Genomic DNA, 15,741 nt, shown 5'->3' with positions numbered 1-15,741 from the left:
GATGCAAAATAATTATATGAAATGTTTTACATTTTCAATATTCTACCGAATGTAAATATGGAATCTATGGGTACCTATTGGTGATATAACATGAACCACCATTAGGAAAGGAACTGAGAAGTGGAACAGGAGAAAGAACGATAATCAATGATGGTTACTTTCCTAAATCATGTTCTTTTTATAGAATTTCTGTCATTAAAAAAAAGGGTAATTGATCATATGCATATTGTTTATGTCAAACAGTAGAAGACTGTGGGAATTATTATTGCATGAAACATCAGCTAAGCTGCACTTTTCTGGATCTCAGACTCAGGAAGTCCTTTTGTTTTTTATCACAACGTGTATTAGGAAATATAACAACAAACAAATTGTTCTCAAACCAAAAATTCCAGCAGATACTCAGGTATGAACCTCTACACATTAACAGAACAAATGAAGAAAGCAGAAAAAGTCTTGCTTTGTAACATTAAATGTGATTGAAGACTGTACAATTCTTCTTACGCTTTTAGACGTTTTGTCACTTTACCTGGAGAAATATACACTGCTTATTCTGAATTGCTGCTGATGTCCAGCACTTGTCAAAACCGCTATCTGTCAAGCACTTCACAAAGTGTTGCAAAATGACAGATCAGGATGTCTGAATAGATGGAGCCCCAGGAAAAACAGAACAGATAGAAAATTCATGACTCTAAACTACATCAAAGCGACTTCTGTCAACATCATGTCAAAAGAAGGAAAAAAAGAACTGTTCATTTTAGAGGGTTTTTTTCATTATATAAACACTTTTTTTGCGTATGAGCTAAGTGTAAGGAAAAATTAACTTGGTGTACAGTATGATCATTCAAATGTGCCAAAAATACTCTTTAAATAATCCAGGAATAAGGAAAGTTCTAACAGTAGATACTGTCTGGCAGTTAAAACCAATGACATACAAAAGAAATGCACGAAGATTCTATCAGCTTAAAATAGGACAAACCATCTGGCTCCAAAGAAATAAAAGTACTCCTTTCTGCATGTTTGTTGGGTTTGCAGAATCCTACAACTGGATTAATTTTGCATTTCCTCTCCAATCGGTTTTGATCATCTCTGCTTAGTCTGTCAGTTGTACAACACTAATTCAATGGTATATTCCAGGCAGCAGATTTAGTAATATCAAGGCATTACTTTAATTTAAAAAAAGAAAAAGAATCACCATCAATATCCCTGGACCTTCCATCACAGATAAATCTTTTAAATAGTTCTTTCAAGGGAGACAAAAAATAAGTGGGTTATGATTCATGACTGTACTCATTCAAATTATATATAATCAAATTTCAAGCAAGGATCATACTCCAAAAGCTATGACTAGCACAGATCTAGAAATGCTGGCTGTCTAAAACACTGCAGGCAATTGCCTTCAGTACTGAATTCAAAGAAGTTTACTGACGCTGCATAGATCTCTAGAAATAAACAAGCTACACGGCCACGTGCAATGATTTAGGTGGCTTGGATGCCACTGGGAAATATGAAATGCACACAAGCTTGGAGAAGGGAAAGCAGTGCTCCATGCACAGTTGAGTAAGCATTAGCAAAATATGGCAATCATATTGAGTTTGGAACTCCAGATTTTCCGCATTTACTGTCTCCTGTGTCATCTTTGCTTGCTTGTATTTGATTCCTGCCACTCTTCCACCCACTTTTTGAAAAGGACCTATAAAGTTGCTGCTGCTGCTGCTGCAGGCTGCAAGACACTGGCAGCAGTGACCGCTGATCCAGAAACTAGTCCTTGCTCAATGGTGCAAATATGCTCTGATTTTCCTCAGAAAAGCTGCCTGCCTGTTAACTGTAGCCAAAAAAGTTTTGTTAGCTTCAAAACACTTGCAAGACAGGAATGAGCCTGAAAAAGAATAACACCTTCTGGTCTGGAGATTAGAAACATGCCTTAGGATGTCCTGTTGAATGAGCAGACATGGTTGGGAATTGCAATCCATTAATGCTGGAGTGCAGTGGAAGGCATGCCTGCTCCTTATTTCAGGCAGAACTCAATATATCTTGCTTCCTACTTATAAAAAGATGTTTATTACCTGTAACTGTACAGAGGTGTGTGCTTCACAGCAGCAGTGATTGGTAATAAGCCTCCTTTTCTCATTTACATTGATAGCAAGCATTAGTGAAGATATATGCATTTCATTTCATGGTTCAGAAAGAACAAAGTATATGTATATGTGATAGCAGTGGGTGGTTAATGAAATGGTCTGACAAACATAAGCTAATACATAATCATACCAGAATGTGGACTGGAACACCTGTTCCTGCTTCACAGGCTTACAATTCTTAAAGAAAAGTTACTATGTGCAAGAACTGAAATCACTACTATTTAGACATCAATATGCTCCAAGGAAATTTTAGTCATTTTTTGCATACACTAAAGGAGGGGGGGTTAATGATATCAAATCTCTTTTGCTCGTGTCCTAAGAGTAATGAAAACTTCACACATGCATGAAGCTCCAGTAATTATTTTAAACTGCCTTCTGTTGTCCCCCTGAGGAACACGGTGGTATTTGTTTGATGCAGTTTAATTAGTGTCAGGGTAATTAATGCTATGCTATCTACATGAGATCAAAACCCTTTCTTTGTAACACTCTGGTAACTAAGAACTAAGAAAAGGAAGTGGCATGAAAACGTGGAAGCTTGGCAGGCTAGGTTCACAAACAAACCAAATTGCTCAAATCTGCATTTATGCATCAGAAATATTAAATGCATCCAGCAAAGTCAGCACCTTCAAGTGTGAGATTGGGATCATAATGCATTAGAACTGCATGGTAAGACGGGAGACCCACGGCCTCCCATGTAAGTGAAATTCTTTTTCTATGGATGTAATCAAATTAAGTGAGACATTCATGGACACCATACACCTTGTAAGGAGTTTAAATCCTTTAATAATGAAATTATATACTTTTGCACAACCAGATCACCACAGTTATTTATAAGCAGCATGTGGTGCTACCATGTGCTGATATATTTTTCTAAATAAAAGCATCATTTGAGTTTAATGAATGAATGTGATTCTGCTTTAGTGTCTGAATAAAATTTGCATTTAATTGAATGTTCAGTCTCCACTTCAAAATAGTGCCCTCTACTAGCAGGACCAAGGAGATATCAGAGTACTAAAGTTCCAAATATGCACAAGAATTCTGGACACAAACACTGCATGCAATACATAAATCCTTTCTAACTGTTTCTTTGGTAATAAGTAACTGCGGTATAAATCTCACAACACACAAACTCAGGCTGATTATAGGCTTAAGGAAATAGCTACAGTTATCTTGACTGGATAAATTATTATATCCTAGAGGTTATTCTGTGTTATTTTTTTTTCCCTAACAAAGCTTCCTAATGAAGGAAAGGGAGGGAGGGAGGGAGGGAGGAGGGGAAGGGAAGGAAGGGAAGGAAGGGAAGGGAGAGAGGGAGAGAGGGAGAGAGGGAGAGAGGGAGGGAGGGAGGGAGGGAGGGAGGAAGGAAGGAAGGAAGGAAGGAAGGAAGGAAGGAAGGAAGGAAGGAAGGAAGGAAGGAAGGAAGGAAGGAAGGAAGGAAGGAAGGAAAAGAGAGGTGCTGGATGCATGTGGGATAGCCCCACCTATCATCTGCTTTCATATAGTAATTATACATTTATGCTTAAGCTATACATGTGTTAGATTTCCAGAAATGATCATACACAATTGATGACATTGTTTCTGAAAAGTTCTTTGCATATTTCTCTGCCTTTCTGTGCTTGCATATTAGGTATTATGAGTCTCTCTTGATGGTTCTACACACCTCTTCCTCACTTATCCTTTGGTTACATCTTCCTTCAGGTATGCACATTGCAGAGGTGGCAGGGATGACTCGTTTTTGGTTTTTCAGTCTCTCAGTTCTTGACCACATAGTTTCTGTTTGTTTCTTCCTCATGTCTGCATTTACATCCCAGGTGTACCTCCTGCAGCTGAAGCAGTGCTACCAAGATTGCCTTATAATGTTTACTGTTTACAAATATTGGCGTAGTGATAATGGCAAGAAGCAAAAGAGAAAGGGAGAAAAAGAGTCGTTTCTGAGCCTTCTACTGAAATCATCTGCATAGGCAGGAAGTAAAAGCAGTTTTGAGCCTGGAACACTGATAGAGGTTCAGTGTTGTCCCATACAGTTAAGTTTATGTGGGGTCCAGAACAGTCAGGATGTATTTGCACTAGGAATAAACACTGTCTCAGAGAAAGCCCCTCCCAAAGGATGTATTTTATGAGGAGGAGATGTGAGTGCAAGCCATCCCCATGTTTTTGAGGACGTTGAACATACACACCAGATCTTTCTATTTTTATTGATGCTTCATGAAGCAAGTAAGACACTAACATAAGGTCCTCTAGAGAGGCTCTGCATGGTTATGTAGAAATATCAAAACAGAAATGTCATGCCTTTTTTTTTTTTTTAATTTTTTTTTTTTTTTTTAACCAGTCTGAGTGCTGTAGGAAACCTGATATTGCTCCCCGGCACTGCCCTTGAATGGCAGACAAATGGTGTTTCTTCATCAAAGACATGCCTCAGATGAGCACAGATGTAGTTTTCTATTTAATAGATGGTACCTTTTGTTATGCTGTTATTGCCCATACAGATATTATTGCTTCTGTGGCTTAAAAGCAGTCCTTGCTTTGAAAATTGTGGGTGTGTGTATTATATTGCCTTTGATTCTCTTTTCTGCAGGGCTCTTTTATTCTCTCCTTAGTGTCTCAGCTTTGTCCTAGTGTAACATTTCTCCCAGAGGGCTGGATAGATTATTCTTACTGTCTGAAGAAGCGTTTGGCTGCTGGGAAACATAAGCAAATACCCCTTCAGAATGTCACATATATTGTACTTCAGTTTCAAAGTAGAACATTAATGTTCATCTTTCATTTTTTATGAGAAAGTCTCAGCAACTGCTTCTGAGTATGGGACATTAGTGTACATTTGATACACTCTATTGATTACACCCTACTACAATGAGGTACAGTCAGAAATAGACAGGATCATCCAGTATTTGGTAGGAAATACATTAACGCAGGTCTCCTTCATACTATATTAACCTGTTACCATATCTCTTCTCTCTTTTTTTCCTTTTCTTCTCCTCTTTCCTCTTTCAAAACCTGTCAAGAAATGTGGGCTAGTACAGTCCCTGAAAGCAACAATCATGTTCCCTTGTGTTTACGTCTAGATTTATGTCAAACTACCTGGAAATGCAATCACTGAAGGGACTTGAAAATTCTCATTTTAGGTAGACTGTAAATAATACAAATTACGAGACAAAATCACATATGGTTTTCTGATAATGCCTGTTGCTTTCCTTCTAGATAGCTTTTTAGACTCTATAACATCCTGACTTTTACCAAATCTGTTCTGTGACTGTAAAACAGTTGTGCCTGTTGATTGAATTACCTTGTGGCCATTTAGTGCAGCAAGTATGTGAATATTTTGCCAAACACAAAATTACAAGAACCTGGGAAGGAAACTTCTTCACTCAGTTGCAGGGTAGAAAAAGTATTTATTTATTATTTTTTGCTATGAGTGATGATTTCAAGGACTTTGAGATATATCAGGTTACCTTCTTACTGTGCAGGGAAGTATACTGGCAATTTCCAGAAATGCTAGTAGAAGCTAAGCATGTTTGTCCTGTGTGAGATAGGAATATGCTCCTGTAGTTGTATCTCTTTAGCCAGAAAGGTGTCTGGAAACGCCAAAAACGCTCCCATCAAATTTTATAAAGGAGGAGTCTGGCATTTGCCACTGCAGAGAATTTGCAGAGGAATAGTGGAGTGATCGGTCAGCAAGGCAACTGCACCAGAACAGTCTTTGTCAGTGCTGTGTATCTTCATGCCTCTCTTCTTGCAACTGGGAATTGCCCTCAGTGGGGGTGCAGTGGATCTTCTGTATTGCCTTTCGTCACAGGTGAAACAGTAGATGACAGCCTGCAGCAGTTCTAGATGCTGGGGTTTATTTATATAAAAATCGCAGTGCATGATAAGCTTCCTAACTGGTGGTCTTGTCTCATGTCTCTGTATTAATTGGATGACTCACAATGTGCTGCTTTTCTTCAGTCCAGCTATCACCAAATTTATATTCATTCTCTCCTGGTTGCGGCTATCTTCTGCCTGAGAGTTCAGAAGATCAATTATACTCTTTCATTATCTCCTTCTCCCCCAACAAGTACACTCAATTTTGTGCCGTTCACAAGGACTTTCTATTTAATTTTGCTTGTTGTTTTTTTTATCCCGTGAGTCCATGGTGTCAGCCATTCATTTCTCACCACAATGCTGTGCCTATCTCACAAACAGCTTCTGCACCAACGCCTTCTGCACCTCTTGGTACTTGATTTGCTTGTGAAAAGGTGCTGTGGGCCTCTGCCACTACCAGCAAACACGAGTGCCATCCTGACACCTCACTAGGCACTATTATCTTGTTTCTATCAAATGCTGCCTACCCTGCTTACTTCTGGGAAGTGTTAATGGGGTAGAACTGCAGCTAATACAGGGATGAGCAGTGCAGCACAGCAAGAACCACAAGAATATGGTGCCATGCAGCTCAGTAGGGTTTTTCTGTCAGGAGACTGTGTGAATCAAGGTGGTGCTTTTCATTTCCTCATGCTGCCATCACTTGTCATAACATTATACCCTGGAGAGAGATGCAGATGAGCAGTGAACACACAAGCAGTTGTTATGAGCTCAAAAGTTCCTCGGGGCTGAACCAAAGCCAAATACTCTCTTATACCATAGAACTAGATAACTGGTTGGAGAATGAGTAACCTGCTTAGATCACTTCATAAAACAGGATCAATTTTAATTACACTTGTGCTGATAAAAAGTATTTAAATTTATGTATCATTTGTTCTTATCATCATCTCCTCATGGGATTTTTTTTCTAGTGTCCATTATACATTTTCCTTCTGTGATATTACAGCTGTGGTTTTTTGTTTTACCCACTATGGATATGAGGAACAGCTTTTTTCCTGCTCTTTACAGTAGACTCTTACACCTTTATGTGATCTGTAAGGTCTTTCAGTTCCACAGCCTTCAAGCGATGGCTTGCCCCCCATTCATGTTGTGGAAGATGTTAAGAACAACAGTGCCATTCTGAAAACATTAGTGGTATCAAGACTTTTATGTCCTACATCATTTGTGTTTTACTATATGTTTAGAAAACTAAGATACTCACTGCACTATTTGAACTTGCATTTGGGATAAATGTTAATATTAAACTTGCACTGTCATTATTCTCAAAGACAACAGGTATATGCAACTCTTCTCAGGTTGTTCAGTGCCTCTGTAAGAATTGCTGAGTACAGCTTAGAATTGCTGAGAATAGCTTAGAACTGCTATAGCACAGTAATTCCATGTCTCTGTCATTCTGGATAATGGGCTTGGTGGTTTGTTTGGTTTTGGTTTTTTTTGCAGGAGGAATAGTTTGCCACAATTTCTGCATTTTCTTTCTTCCCATAGCAGTCCTTTGTGTTTACAGAGCAAAAAATAGCCTCCTAAACTTTGAAACTGAGATTAACTATCTCCTGTTTAGCACAAGCCACAGTGATTCATGTTGATTTAAGTTACCAAAGTGTTGTAGCTATATGTCTCTGAGCATCAGCCTCAGCATGGAGACATCTCCAGAAAGTGCTTTCCTAAGATTTAGATTTACCCTCTTCTCAACAGCATCCTCTGGAGGTCCACGAAAAAGATGTAGCATACAACAGTGCTGTACAAGTTGTACAGGAGCAAGTATTCACTTTACAGATGCTGGACTTTGTCCATGCACCATTTCTTTTTATAATTCTCAATCCAAAGACTCTGTTTTTCAATTGGCCAATTAAATAATTAATGAGAGAGTTTATGTACTTCACCTTTTTCTATTTCAAAAATTGAGATTAAATATCAAAGTGACAGTCAAGCTAAAAGACGGGGTTTCCACCATTTCTGAAGTCTAGTAATAAGAACTTAATTTGGAAGAAAGGAGGAAAGAGCAAGGTACTTCTGACAGTTAAAGAAATTAATTACCATAATAACATCACTGCTGTATGTCTCTACTTCTGCACTGCAACAGCTCTACTTTTACTTTAGGTGGTCTTGTTGTACAGATCATTTTATCTCTAGCCATGAGCCAGTGAGCACTACAGGATAGGTGCTACTCTTCCTTAGCAGTTCACATATACTTTCCCTGTAGAGCATAAAGGAGATCCTGAATGCCATGGATGTGTCATCCAGCAACTAATTTGTCATGTGCTTGGAAATCATCTCAAGATTTGTTAGAATTCTAATTGTGTGGCTCTTTCTGGCCTTCAAAGAGAACATTTTCCTTGCCTCAATTTATGTTAGACAGTCTAAACTGAAATAAATGGGGAAACAGTGAATTCAGCACCTCTTGGCACAGCAGTATTTGTCTCCCATTGGGATACTCTTCAAAGGCTAGAACAGATGGAGGTGGTGATATAAAGAGAAGACTCTGTCTTCAAGGCAGAGTCCAAGTGCATGGCAAAGTGGCATGTTTGCCATACCTGAGGCAGCTCCAAGGATGTGTTCTTTTTTTTTCAATACTTTGCTCTTACACTCCTGCATAAAGGAAGAAGTATTGTATGCACATACATAAAATGAAGAGCAACTAAATCTTGAGCACAGATTTAGAGAGAACTTGCTACCATGCAGTTCAATACAAGTATTTCCTCAAGAACTACATTTTTCTATAGTATTAACTCCCTTGGGAGCAATAAAAGAAGTGTGAGGGTTGTATGTACACAACAAAAGTGGCATTGTCCTTTCTCCTCAGCTTTGGCACAGCTTCAGTTGGTTATATCTTTGAGGCTAGGCCCCTGCACATCAAGAAATACGAAAAATTTAATGTAGTCCTCAGAAGAAGAACCTGGGAGATAAATGATACAGAAAATTAGCCACAAGGGATTCAAGATTCTTATTTTTGAAAAAAAAGATGTGCATTGGACCACTTTTGTGATGGTTTTTAAAAGAGGGTTGGACAAACACATAATGAATTTCAATCAGTATTCCCTGGGAAATATATAAATTACCTCCAGATGGATATTCCACGCTTACATTTCTTTCTGCGCTGGAAACTCACTGGACACTCCATCCTTGCAGAGTCTCTGTGTGAGTACATCATCTGGGTTAACTTCTAAATGTGATTCTCAAAGACGGACTGTGCTACACCAGTGCCAACCTCTTCCTAACTCTTGAAGGACAAATACAGAATTACAGAGGCCAACCTTCATATTTTCCAGTGCATCCTCACTTCTAGGAAATTTTTCTCAACTTTAATGAAATCACAATTCAAAGATTAGATTTTGTCCTATTTTAGTCAATGCCTCTCTCCTCTCTATCTGTCTTCCTGCAGATGGAATGTACCTGCTGCAATGGACAGCTTGTCTGAACTGCTTGTGCAGCCAGTACTTCGGTTTGTGTAGCTGAGGACATCTTTTATGTCACAAAGAGAGAGCCAGTACAGTGCCATGCATTCCTACCACCAGTCTGGAGATTTCTGCACAAAGGAGATATCTGTGGACAAGCAGTGAAGAAACCACTGTTCACGTTCTCAGAAGCATGTGTAGATGCTGTTTCTCATCAAGCAAAGCACTTCTTTCTGGTATCTCTTCCCTCTTCCTTTCTGATGATGATGCTGAAAGGAAGATCCAGGAGACAGCACTCTAAATGCTGGGAGGAATACAGTGCATACTTCTTCCTTTGATCTTCATCGGGACTTTCACGTCAAAGCCTTTCCAGGACAACCTCAAAGGATTGATTATGTGAGAAGTTTTGATATATAACTGAAATAGTAACTGAAAAGTAGGATCTGGTCCTTCTCACATTCACAGCTGTACAGATCTATAGGAAATCTGAGGAAGTCAGTGCCATTACTTCTATTTAAGTGCTGTGGAAATGAATTAAGAATCAAACCTACCACTTCTGAGTATTTCTGCATCTGCAAAGGAGCAATGTATCACTTGTAAGTGTTTATGGCTCCAGGAGATCTTGAACAAAACTGCAGAATCAGAACATGGAAACTGTGAAACCCACAATAAGCCTTCAGAATGAAAGAAAAGCCCAGCATCCAGTGCTACAACTGTCATTTTTAAAAGTAAAAGTGCCACGAGTGTTTAGAACAGGAAGATTTGACATACTGTGTATCACATTCCTATTTTGATATATATATATACGTCATTTCTAAGCACACACTGATGTATAGAGAAGGGAGAACCTTTTGCATTTTTGTATCAAATTTGTCCAAATTGCTGTTTTTTTTTTTCCCCTCATATTTTATGAAGAAAAGTACTTGTGGTTTCTTTGACAGTAAGTGAATGTCATCCATCTTTTTGTTGTTTTTGCTTTCTTTCAGTATAATGTCATGTATATGCATTTCAGGTTCTGCTTCTCCGCTGGAAAGGCAGGTAAGAATGACAGTTTATACTCTAAGTAGAGATGGACTTCATTAATCCCTTGTGTGGATGTTGCACTTTGGAAATGGATGTGTGTTTAACTTGTACTAAGTGAACAGTTAGTGCATGAATAGTGCAAGAATAGCAAATATTAACGGTATTTCTGAACTCAGATTGTAATGCCTGTTACTACCATTAGTGATAAGCATGGATTTTCAAAGAATGATAAAGAGAAAGAGAAAATACTTCTGATATATTTTGTACGGGATTTAAATTTTTAATATTGCAGCTAGAATTGTTTTATTGAAAAGGGAATCCATCTAGTTTGCCTCCAAAAACAAAGCAGTACATGGAGACTGTGGCAAAAGGCAGCACCTGGGAAGGAGAGGAGAAAAAAATGTCCTATCAACTCTTTTGTGATATTCTTTTTAAGAATTTGAAGTGCTATCATATTAAACTTTCCCCAGACTTCCACCCAAACTGATTGTGTATTATATCTAAATAAGAAAACAGTAGAGAGCTTTGTAAGAGCCAGCAGTGATTTGTTTAATTAAGAGGAAGTTCCTCTCTCAGTTCAAGCAGATGGAAGAGGAAGGTCAGGGACTTTACGCTGTCGTTTCTCAATGGTTTTGTAAGCATTCAGTTTTCAGCTGGGTGGGCCCCAGCGTGTACTGATGGTTGATACAGTTCCTCAGCTGCAGGACTTGGCACATCCCCTTGCTGAACTCCAAGTTTTTTTCTGCCTGCCCATTTCTCCAGTCTGTCAAGGTCCTTACAGGTGGCAACAATCCGCTGATGCAATGTTCCAGGTCCAGGTACCTGTCCCAGAAGAGAAGAAGACCCACATACCCCAGAGGACTTTGTGTTCAGAGATAACACACCTGGCAAAGTCACGAGACTTCTCTCTCTTCCCTTCTGTTCACCTCAATTGCAAGTCTCGCCTCAGCATTAGGGTAAGGCCTTCGGTTCAATCTGATTTATTAGCTTCAATTCTAATTATGTTGTATTATAGTGTGTTACCTTGCATTCCGATACCTTATTTTATAAATTAGATTGTTTCTCCTCAGATCGTTGCTGCTGTTTTGTTTTTGGGCCCAACTTTCTACCCTATTCCCCTTTTTTCCTTTTTTTCCCTTTTCGTGGGGTGTGGATCTGTGGATCCCTCCACCCCACTAGTCACAGAATCAGGCTGAACCAGCCCATAAGCTGCTGACTCTACTGGTTACTGGCATTCCAACTAGATCTTGCACCACTCGTCACCACCATCTAGGCCCAGCTGTTCAGCCAGCTTTTAGTGCATCTCACTGGCTGCTTATCCAAATAATTTTCATGAGAATTTCAGTGCATAAGGACATCAGGAGATGTACTGAGTGAGTGCTGTGGATTACTACAAGTCATGGTGAGCAACACTTCTGCACATGCATTTGTGGTCAGTATGTAAACATACACACCTATAAAAGGTGGTGCATTTGTTGTTATCAAAACATTTCTTGAGTGATTCTTATCAGCAGCACAATTTTTTGCACTTAAAGAGTAAACTCTAGCATGAGCTAAATAATAGATGTTAATAAATGACAAAAATGAAATCTTGCCGTTTCAATCAACAATCACAACAGGTACATCTCCATTTTCACAGCAATAATAGTCTTTCATGTCGATATGAGTGGTTTGCCTCAAAGAGCTGATTGCATATTTTAAGAACTGGGAGGTCAGACCTGCAGAGAGCAAGAGAATGTAACACTTGAGTCAGAAACAGCATTTCTTGAGAAGGAAGACTTTCTGGTTTGAACTCAAATTGTCTGTTCAAAGAAATCTAAATGATTATGACAACTTGCTTTATATCTGAGAAAAATAATAGAAAATAAATTTTCTGGAATTTCATTGAGCTGATTGGACTTGACTGGGATGTAGGAGCCTGCAGTCTAGTCACAAAACAGCTCCCATATAAACAACAATTTTCCAGTCAAAATGTATGCAGCAGAAGCCCCACATATTAAAAAAAAAATCTGTGTTTCCAGCTGGTTGCCTGTTCTTGAAAGTAAGGAGGAAATCCACGTATTTCTGAAAGATTATTTATATCAAAAGTCTTTTAAACTGTAAGATATATTGCCGTTCTCTTTCACAGATGGAAATCACACTGCACTATACACTTCACTTGTAAGAGAGAGGCTGGAATATATCTATTGATATAATGTAGAAATGTCTCGAAGAAGACAGAAACTTAACAAGATTCAAGATAGCTGATTACACCTAATTATTTACACCTAATTATTTACTGCATAGAGGATAGGGTTAAACACATTAATCTGGGCTGTTAGGTCACAAGGTTAGGAATGAACACCCTTGTTTTCTAAACTCCTTACAGCACAAAGGTATGAAGTCTAAGAGTGGCTGAATCCACTCCTAGTCCTAGTCCCAGAGCTGTTAAACAGTTTATGTCCAAGGGATTATACGTGCACCATCAATCTAATTTATAATCTCAGTGAAGGTAGCAAAACAAAAACTATTGGCCACTTACTGAGGATCTGTATTGGCAAGGCATCTTGATGACAAGTTATAAGGCTTAAGAGATGTCTCTACTCATGGAGGGATCCTGCCTTCATCCAGATGCCAAGCAGGAAAGCCCATGAGGCTGTTGGGCTCCTCACTGTTCGGGAGGTAAGATGATCAATTCATAGTCATAGTATTTAGCTCATGCTCAGCTGGACAGTATTGCTGTTAGTATATAATACTGACAGTACTGCAGTTGATATCTGTCTTGGTGATGACTTGATTGATATTAGTTCTGAGCAAGGTCATGGTACCTCTTTGTGAGCAAGGCCTTGGGCATAATGGACGCACTGAAAGAGACAGTTGCAGGTGGTGGGGGTGAGCACACTGTCACAAGTTCGTACTATTTTTGCACACACATATGCTCTGTTATTGTTGTTGAATAATGTAAGCATTGTAGGACACAAGAATATGGTTGATGGAGGTACGGGGATTATAACTTTTGCTTTTTGACACTGTCATTATTTTGTTAAATGACTGAAACTAATTCACATACATTTCCACATCTTTGCCTACTGTGCCATTTATTTGTATCATGCTATAAAGAGAGTTGAAAAACATCATCACAGATTATCCCTGCCAACTGACTGACCTTCACTGATACAGAAGTCAGGAAAGAGCTTGCTTTCAGTTTGTGTATCTTTATGGACTCCAATACATCCTCAGCACAAGCAATATTAGTTCAACCAGTTCAATTGAATTGTAAGTTGCTATCAAACCTTCTCCAGAAACGCAAAGCGTCATTGCCATGTCATACAATTTCCTATCTTTGTAAAATATTACCATATGGTGATATGATAACTAACATTGTGGTCCTCTTGAATTTAAGTTCTTTAAAAAACCTTTAAGGAACTAACTCTACCTGCTCTTCCAAAACTTGAAGGCTTTTTTCAAGACAAAACTGGAGTCAGCTGTTTTGGTTGAAGCAGATTTAGTAATATTTCATCTTAACTGAGAACTTTCAAATAGAAAGTTTGAGCTAAAGGCCCATAAACTTGTCTCTCTGCTTGGCACTGCATCCTCCTTCCAGGACTTGTTGGACATCACACAGAATTCCTCACACATCTGTCACTTCATTTTCCTTATTTCACTCCATCAATACCATAATACCTAACTTATCCCTCATCGCGTGGGGAGATCAAAAGTCATATTGGTCATGCAATGATGGCAGGAGAATATGCTATATTATTTATGATTCCTGCTCTATACACTCTAACTTTGGAGGGTTGCATCCTAATTTTTTCATACATTTATGTCCTTTGCTAAAGGAATATTTGGGAGAATTTTCAATACAGTGATGTATACTAATGCAGTTACCATGAATTAAGGTGCAACAGTAAACTGTCTATAAAACTAAAAAAAACAACTTACTTAGAAGGGGTTTATTGTGTGTTTTTTTGTATTTGCAAATAGGAAAATCCCTGGAATTTTGATATTTGCATTTACATTATTGAGTTTAGCATATCATTTCAGGGGAAATGAAGAACCTACACAGTCCCAGAGCAATTTCTTAAACTTTCTGCCCTGCTTCCAGAAAGAAATCAAATGAATGACAGAATGGAACAGATTGGTCTCTCCTAAAGGCTAGCTGGTAAAGCCCCCAACAGTGTCCCCAGTAAAGAGGGAAATGTCTAAGGAGAAATCTTAAGAGGCTCTTGGTCTCTCTTTGGCTATGATATTTCTGTCTGTGAATAGACTGAAGGCATCATGCTGCAGGACGGGGAAGATGGTGTTCTCCCATTTGCACATGGAGTGATCACACAGACTGCAGTTACAAGGATGGCAGGTGGCTGCTTTCTCAGTACATTGTGCTGAAACCTGAAGAACAGTTGTATGAGACAGCTGCAGTAGTATTGTAGTATTGTTAGTAGAAATTTTCATGCTTACTCTCAACAGACAACCCAACTTGGATTTTCATTGTGACAGCTGTCACAGCTGTAAAATGCAAAGAACATGGCAGGGCACTGTGACTGTTGTGGATTATCTGCCTTGCATAGGATTCATCTTAGCTGGTGAAGATTGGTGATACTATTAAAACACAATATTTAATGTCCCTGTGCTCCCACTGCTCTATCACAGTCATTAGCTGGAACAGCTACAGATGTAAATTATATAACTAACACCTTTCTGATAAAATTACATAGAATTTATCTGTATTGGCAACGCTCACTACTAGTAATGATATCTTCATGCTGCTCTTCATCCAAACATTTTGAATTATATTATCTGTGACTGCTGCATAGAAATTAATCACATAGAAATATGTTTTTATGGGTATGAATTTATCTATACAAAGAAAAATGAATGCTCTGTATAGAATGTCTCGAAAAGAAAATATTAAAAATGCTTTAGAAAGATAAAAACTTCCTATTTTAGAAAAGTGATGGATGACATGCATTTCAAAGCATTCTGTCTTCATTGTTTCATTGTCTTCCATGCTCTCAAATGTATAGCAATCCCTGTAACAACACTAAATAACCCTGAGAGCCAATTTGAAAAATCTGTAGAACAGATATTCAAGTTTCCATTGCAGGAAGTTGTGTCCAATCTGAGGACTTCTTTCTGATCATTTTTGTAATATATTTCTGAAGAGACAAAATGTGTCTGAATATTAACTAGGAAGCTGCTTTGCTCTATAGTGTTTGGTAGAACAATGTTAGAGTATGTCTACTCCTAAGCAACTCATCCAAGTTAATAGAATGAGATCAGCTTCTGAAGAACTGAATGGTAATCAGAGCCTGCTCACAGTGCTCTGGAGAAATTCTTCTCTCACCACAACTCAA

This window comes from Lagopus leucura, unplaced genomic scaffold (assembly GCF_019238085.1).
Source record: "Lagopus leucura isolate 7727_CA_CO unplaced genomic scaffold, USGS_WTPT01 Super-Scaffold_810, whole genome shotgun sequence".
Taxonomy (NCBI): Eukaryota; Metazoa; Chordata; class Aves; order Galliformes; family Phasianidae; genus Lagopus; species Lagopus leucura.
This window is presented reverse-complemented; position numbering follows the sequence as displayed.